Raw genomic sequence first — 8,308 nt, 5'->3', positions numbered from 1 at the left:
GATTACGACTTTAAGAAAACACAATATTTTACAACTGGATGGTTTTTCAAAAGTCCACATCTAGTGAAGCACCGATCGAACCATGTTCAATCAAGGTTCAATTTCTTCCTTACCAGAGACAGTTCAACATCGTCTCTTTCGGTGGAATTTCACTGAATGAGAATTCCATTCTCATTTAGGATGTTACAAGAAATCCCACTAAATATGCATTACCTCGATCCCACCAAATGGATTATCTCCGTAACCAGTTTGGTTCTCCAACTCAAGTCTAATTTCTCCAAACTTTCCAAAAGTCCTTAGACTTGTGAATCCTCTATTGGTATTTTTGTATTTACTAACTTACAAATGTCTATTTTGGATCCAATCCAATTGATTATTTTTGAAAATCATTCTTTGTCCCATAAAGTGATTTAATTGCTTTTTTCCTTCTGAGAAAGGATTCATAAGTTAGTAAACTCAAATCATCAATTGCTAGACTCTTTGAATTTGCCAACCTATTTATCCAACTAGAGGGATATGGCTTAGTTCATGTATGTCATTTTCTATAAGTTATGTTCTTGATCATCCGTTTTAGTCATTTATTTTGATTGTGCATAAACTAATTATGTAGTACGATAATTTAATAACTCATCAAAGTCGAAAAAATCTTTTATTAATCAATTTTGTAGTCTAATTTGTCCAACAATTGACTAACGACTTAATCATGCTAGGTTACATAAACGTAAACTATTTCAACATGAATACTATTAGCTAAGTTTATTTAGTCTTATTGCTTTTGCACTAATGGCCTAGCCATTGGTTAGCTTTAGAAGTAGTTGTCTTAGAGTTCTATTCCATTCATTTCTGTAAGTCATTTCCATAAATGCATTTCTGGAGCAAGTGTCTAACACTTGGGAATACGAACAGTAATCATGTTTGCCCGACAAATGCCATAGTTTGGGTGAAGGGGAGTTCACGATACTCCCTCTTCTAATGCCCTTTGACAATTATATGTAAACATCATAAGTCAATTTTGACTATCGAACCATTATCCCATTTTTCCTTTTACATTCGCTCATTAAGGTGACAGGAGCACTCATAGCGCTTGAAGCGGCTGACTTTGCTTCATCTTTCTTTCTCATTCAATGTCAAGCTCCGTTGCCTTTTGCTTTTGATGTTGAAGCCTCCAAATCCAATACCGTCTGTGAAGATTCTTCAATCGTTGCCTTGTATTGGTCCAACCATTTTATCAACTGATGAAATGGTCTTCTCACGCCTATTTAGAGTTTAAGATAAGTAGGACGAAGGAGTGATGAAATAAATTCCTTTTAAGATCAACATTCGGGTCTTAGAACTTCTCCACAAGGCATTGCATCTTAGCCCAATGTTTGTGTATAGACAACCTTCAGTCATTTAGACTTCACAAAAATGCTTTCGTTGTGGCATATCCAATATGCCGGTTCGGTGCCACATGAATATGATTTATGTGGAGCATTTATTGAACCAACAACGTCTCGCCTATCATACTACTCATGAATTGTAGCACCCCCTTCTCTACAAGGGCTATATCTACCCTAAACGTCATACTTATATTAATCCCTGTGTTTATATATATACATTTGCACATAATCATCTAATCAATTTGCATACGTAATCCCAACACGTCATAATAGGTATTATCAACCCACAATATTATATATATACATATCAAACACCACAAGTAATCTCCATGCTACGTTCCCTCTATACAACAAAATATGATCTGTACTCTAACTAACAACGAGGAGAACACAGCATACTGGCCCGACTTGCCTGAGTATAGCGCGTAGGCCTAATCTTCAACAGTCAAACACCTCAAAGTCTACTCCTGAAAGAAAATATCAACAGAGGGATGAGCCTGCCACTCAGTAAGCAAATAACCAGCCTTATCTATATATGTATACCAAACACAGCCAAGATAGGATAAGTAAGCAACATGCATGGAATACAGTCAATTTAACTGCAACATAATCAATTGTAGTACACCACATAGCTATCTCACAATAAAATAATCAATTAAACTTTCTTTTTCCTAGTTTGCTTACCAGAAGGTGATATCGTGTTTTTCCCGTCAGCTCAATCTCACCGTCATATAAATTTAAGTGAATCCCCTTGACAGCGGGCTCATCAATATCATTTCGCATCATAGCTCTTTCAATTCACATCATAGCTCTTTTCACATCACATCTTTTTCATATCGCATCAAAGCTCTTTTCATTTCATTTGTTTCTCGTGTCGCATCAAAGCTCTTTTCATTTCATTTCGCCTTATAGGCTTTTCAATATGTCAAGGGGTATTCACGCCACAATATATATTCAATTTCCACCACTCCCTCATTTTCACATATCACCATTCTTGTAAGCAACTAGTAACGTAAAATAGTATATCCATATATTCTCATTTTCAGACATTCACAACACATCAGACAACAAACATAATATTTCAACGTATTTCCTCATTCTACGTACACAATATCGTCAATCATCAAATCATTTCATCACTCATATACTTTCAAATAAATCAATGTCAGCATGAACCACAAATTTATATAACAGTAAAGCCACAAATATAAGGGACATATATAGATAATACTAATTATTTACTTACCTCGACCTTACAACGCTTATCTATCCAATAGGTAGTGGTTCGGTCTTTCACTCTACCCCCGTATCCTATAATGAGTTATACCACATATAGTTAATATATCGAGAATATCGTAACTTCTTTTAAATATAATATTAAATATTATTCGTACAATTTCTAATAATTCTTCAATATTCCACTTCTATCGAAGTACAAATCTTCATTTTTTCTCTTTATTAACATACCATTTATTAAATATAATTTTCGGAATATTTCTACGGATTTCTTATCAATTTCTCGCTATTATATAATTTAATTAAATAACAATACGTAGAATTGCGTATTTAGCTAACAATTCCGATGGAATTATATAAATTGGCTATAGCAATATTCAAATATAACGAATTTAATAATCTAATTAACCAACGACATCATTTTTATATCCGATTCTATATTTAATTAGACACTATTTTAAATAGCCAAACCCGTAAAATATTCCAATTAAATGGTACATCGCTTAATATAATCAATATTTAATAAATGAACTAATTAAATAATATAATTATAAACTAATATAAATTAAAATCAATATTTCATATCTGAAATATTGCGGAAATACAGTGGAACTGGTTATGTACGTGTGTGAATATGAGGTCACACACACACACATATATATATATATATATATTTTAAGTGGAGGGGGTTGAGGCGGTGCCAACTCCCCCCCTCTTTTATACATTATATACATATATTTATATATTATTATTATTATTATTATTATATATTATATTTAGTTTTAAACTTTTTGAAAATACCTTTCACGTCCAATTATTATTACGAACTTCAATTTAATTCGTTCAAGTTTTACTAAATCCCAAATTCAATCTATAATTTAGTTATTTAATTAAATTTAAATTTTTAATGATTACAAATTAGTCTCCCAATTATATATTATAATTTTTTGGGGCGTCACATGAATGATAGAAGCATGTTTGATGTTACGGACCTTGCGATTATCCTTATGATTTAATCCTGAGCGCCAAACATTCCTTAAGCAAGGACTCCTTTCGCAGGTCCGATGGAAGTGGATTTTCCATGACATATGCCTAGGTTCAAAAATTGAGGATAATCCTTCGATTTCACATTCAACTTTAATCGATTGTATTCCATTAAATAAATCTCAAAAATAAAGAAAATGGAAAATGATATCTAAGATATGCATTCTAAATACAAAGTAGAAAATAAGTAGATTATAGCAATGTTGAGTTTGAGTAAAGATTCAGTGTCTTAGTCGTTAACTTCTCCCACTATTTCTATAAAATCCCAGCACTCTCAAGTGGGTTTCAAAAAATCCTTTCGTAGTGGGCTTGGGATCCACAAGAACAATTCACCATGCCCCGCTTTTATAATTCACATGGAAAAAGCCTTGTGGGAGGCAACCAAGGCCATTCTAATTCCATGAGATTCCCAAGATATTTTCCTCACCTCTTTACATGATCCTGAGGAATCCAAGCGTATCATGTTATTCTGTGTTAATCCCCACCCATCAACCAAATCATACCTCAATTACCGACCCCTACGACTTGTGAGATAGGGAAACAACCAGCGTATCCTTTGTTCATAATAATAATACAGCTTGCCTTATATTCCAAATGTGTCACGACTTATGAGACCACATTTAGATAGTGGTAGCTTCTTCATGATATTGCTATGGATAGATTGGACAGATCGAAATGCCATTTTGATCCAAGTCCATTTACGGGCATAATATTTTAATTCGTGTTAGTTTCAATCCATCAATCAAGTCACACCTCAACTGTCACCTCTCACGACTCGTGAGACAGAAAAACAGTGACCGTGTTCCTTTGTTCACAATAATGGTGCAGCTTAACTCTAGTCCAAATGTGCAACGACTTGTGAGAGCACACTTAGGTAGTGGTAGCTTCCTCACCACATTATTGTGGATGGAAATGTTGGACAGATCAAATAATTTTGATGCAAGTCCATTTTGGGTCCTAAAACTTTAACTTGGTCCAACCAAGTGAGAATAAATGTTGAGTTGTTTGATCGAGACCTAATAAAAAAATAGCTTTGCATGCATAAATATCAAATATTTAAAGTATTAGGTAAACACATTGCATGCAATGAAGCCTAGCATACCCCTGTTGGATGATCACAAGCCCAGCCTATGCGACCCGCTGAGCCCGCAGTGAGTCTAAGGACTGTCTAAGGTAGCCCTATGCTATTACAAAAATTGTTTTACCCTTCAACATATAGATGTGCCTTGTAATATCTTCGTAGGTTGCCTTCTCCATAGTCCTCCTCCTCCGTGGACCTTCTTCCATGGGTTCAATTAAAATAAAAACCTCACCAAAATAATCTATACTACTCCTATTACAATTTAACAAGAAACTCCGATCAGAGGTCGAGGGAGATAGCAAGCTTTATTATTCCAAGACTAAAAACGAGAAGGAGGGAGAAAATAAATCACAAGGGCACACGGGCCCACCCAATAAAATTATAAGATATACATGTGATCTAGGGCTCCGTGATCATTCACCTTATTCAACACATAATACCAATTAAGTGTAGCACCCCCTTTGCTACAAGGGCTATATCTATCCTAAACGTCATACTTATAGTAATCTCTATGTTCATACATATAAATTTACACATAACCATCTAATTAATTTGCATACGTAATCCCAACACGTCATAATAGTTATTATCAACCCACAATATTATATATATATACATATCACACATCACAAAGTGATCCGTCACAGGTAATCCGTACACTTATATTCTCTCTGTACAAACAAAATGTGGTTTGTACTCTAGCTGACAAAGAGGAGAAAACTGGATACTGGCCCGACCTGCCTGAGTATAACGCGTAGACCTAGTTTTCAACACTCAGACCCCTCAAAGTCTACTGTTGAAAGAAAATGTCAGCAGAGGGATGAGCCTGCCACTCAGTAAGTAAATAACCAGCCCTATCTATATATGTATATCAAACACAACCCAAACAAGATGAACAGGCAACACGCATGGAATACAATCAATTTAATTCCAACATAATCAGCTTTACTATACCACATGACTATCTCATAATAAAACAACCAACCAAACTCCATTTTTCCCTAGTTTTCTTACTAGAAGGTGATATTGTGTTTTTCCCGCCAACTCAATCTCACCGTTATATAAATTTAAGTGAACCCCCTTGACAGCCGGCTCATCAATCTCATTTCGCACATAGCATTTTCTTTTCGCACATAGCTGTTTCATTTCGCACATAGCATTTTCTTTTCGATCATAGCTCTTTCATATCGCATCAAAGCTCTTTTCATATCGCATCAAAGCTCTTTTCATTACATTTCGCCTTATAGGCTTTTCAACACATCAAGGGGTATTCACACCACAATTATATTCAATTTCCACCACTCCCTCATTTCCACATATCACCATTCTTGTAAGCAACTAGTAACGTAAAACCATGTATCAATACATTCTCATTTTCAGACACCCACAACACAACATACAACAAACATCAAATGTCAATGTGTCTTAGCATTCCACGTACACAATATCGTCAATCAAATTAAATCATTCACCACTCATATATTTTCAGATAAACCAATATCAGCATTAAACCATAAATTCGGATAACAGTAAAATCACAAATAAAGATGACATATATAGATAGTACTAATTATTCACTTATCTCGCCCTTACAACGCCTTTATCTATCCAATAGGTAGTGGTTCGGTCTTTTCACTGTACCCCCGTATCCTATAATGAGTTATACCACATATAGTTAATATATCGAGAATATCGTAACCTCTTTTAAATATAATATTGAATATTATTTGTATAATTTCTAATAATTCTTTACTATTCTATTTCTATCGAAATACAAATCTTCGTTTTTTCTCTTTATTAACATACCATTTATTAAATATAATTTTCAGAATATTTCTATGAATTTTCTATCAATTTCTCGCTATTATACACTTTAATTGAACAATAATACACATAATTGCGTATTTGGTTAACAATTGCGATGGAATTGTATAAATTAGCTATAGTAATATTTAAATTTAATAAATTTAATAATCTAATTGACCAACGATATCATTTTTATATCCAATTTAATATTTAATTCAACACTATTTTAAATAGCCAAACTTGTAAAATATTCTGATTAAATAGTACATTGCTTAGTATAAACAACATTTAATAAATGAATTAATTAAATAATATAATTATATAAATAAATAGAAATTGAAATTGCAATTCTCGTACCTCTGAGTTTTCTTCCGCGAGAGAAACCTCAATTTCATGTGTGTGTGAGCCGTGCATGTGTGTGTAATATGTATGTGTGTGTGAGTAAAGGGAGGAGAGTGAGGCGGTGGGGAGATGGCCCACCTCCCACTCTCAATCCTCTCTCTCTTTTCATATGTATATATGTAGTATTCATTAATATATATATATACTAATATATATGTATTATTTACTAATACATATATATAAATAATAATAATAATATTATCATTATTTATTTAATTAGACTTTTCTTAAAATATCCATTACGTTCCTCCTAAATTTCTTTAATTAATATAAATTGCCCCAAAATATTATAAAGAACTCCAATTTAATCCGTTCAAGTTTTATTATATTCCAATTATAGCCCATAATTTTTATTTACCAATTAACTAAGTTTCATAAAAATTTATCAATTAATCCCCCAATTATATATTATAATCTTTGGGGCGTTACATTAAGCATGCATATAAGAAAATGAAAATCCCAAGAAAATACCATGATATCTAATATCATGATAAAAAATTATATGCAAAATAAAAAGTTTAAAATTTTTAATTCAAAGAGATGATAGAGCCCCATGCATTCAATACACGCAAATCAACTATATTAATTAAAGCAATTTCTAAAAAAAAATCCAATTTTTCCAAAATTAAATCAGCAAAAAATAATATTTTTAAAAAAATGTGCAGAAATTAGAAAAATGACGAAAAATGACCCAGACGTCGGCCGTCAACTGGAACAACAGCTGCACTACCTGCACGCAGGGCCGACGCTATCCAGGCTGCGTGCAAGCTCTTGCCCGCACGCGCACGCTATGCACTGCTACAACACTATATTTCTTTTCACACATTAAACTAAAACTAAAATCATATACTTTTAGCAGAAAATTCAATTTTCTTAAAATACTTAAATCATTCAAAATTGCAAAAACTAAACATGGTGATTTTCTCATATAATCATTTACAAATAAACATAAATTAATATCATGCTTCAAAAATAATAAAATCATATTATCACGCTTATTCACATAAATATATAGCCCCTACATCGAAGCTGGCTCTGATACCACTTGAAAGCAAAATAAATGCGAGTGGATTGGCCTGGAAACCAGCAAGTGGAAGCGATATTATAAAATTCGTAAATTAAAATCTAAACGTAACAAAATCATTATTCCAAGGATTACCTTTTTCTTGATTTGTTTCGAATTCCATTTCATTGATCCATTCACATGAGATTCAAGGTAGAAGCTATCTAAAGTCACGTTCACACCACATCGAAATATGGGATCCCTCATTTTCTTTGCTAGAAGAAAATTACGCAGAAAAAACACACCAAATATGCTTGTGAGAGAGGCGGCCGAATTAGAAGCTTCTAGGGTAGGATT

General features: G+C 33.1%; 1 long non-coding RNA gene across 1 annotated transcript; it reads right to left on the bottom strand.

The window, feature by feature from the left end:
- Window positions 1-1,630: 1,630 nt before the first annotated feature.
- LOC148788634 (uncharacterized) lies at window positions 1,631-7,070 on the bottom strand. Its single transcript, XR_016064845.1, has 2 exons — window positions 6,904-7,070; window positions 1,631-1,846 (listed from the first exon to the last, which is right to left on the bottom strand). It is a non-coding gene; the product is annotated as an uncharacterized LOC148788634 (long non-coding RNA).
- Between the last annotated feature and the right edge of the window lie 1,238 nt (window positions 7,071-8,308).

The sequence above is a fragment of the Sesamum indicum genome, linkage group LG3 (genome assembly GCF_026168435.1).
Source record: "Sesamum indicum cultivar Baizhima isolate 11 linkage group LG3, ASM2616843v1, whole genome shotgun sequence".
NCBI classification, from domain to species: Eukaryota; Viridiplantae; Streptophyta; class Magnoliopsida; order Lamiales; family Pedaliaceae; genus Sesamum; species Sesamum indicum.
This window is presented reverse-complemented; position numbering and strand designations above follow the sequence as displayed.